Here is a 298-nt window from a genome sequence, read left to right on the forward strand (position 1 = left end):
GTGTGTTAGGTGCTGTAAGAGAACGAGAGAGAAGGGCCACCACCCCTTCACCCACACACAGCGCGCGGGGAAGGAGGAGGAGGAGAGAGAGGAGGAGGAGGAGGAGTGGGAAGAGGAGGAGGAGTGGGAGTGGGAGGAGGAGGAGTGGGAGGAGGGTGGGAGTGGGGGAAGGAGCGGGGGTATAGGGGCGGGTGGGCAGGCAGGCACACACACACTCACACAGGGCCGAGGTAGTGGCGACGGGAGCTCACACCACCAGTCCCCAGCACCTTCCTGCCGAGGGTGGACGGCTGCCGCT

The sequence above is a fragment of the Penaeus monodon genome, chromosome 27 (assembly GCF_015228065.2).
Source record: "Penaeus monodon isolate SGIC_2016 chromosome 27, NSTDA_Pmon_1, whole genome shotgun sequence".
Classification (NCBI taxonomy): domain Eukaryota; kingdom Metazoa; phylum Arthropoda; class Malacostraca; order Decapoda; family Penaeidae; genus Penaeus; species Penaeus monodon.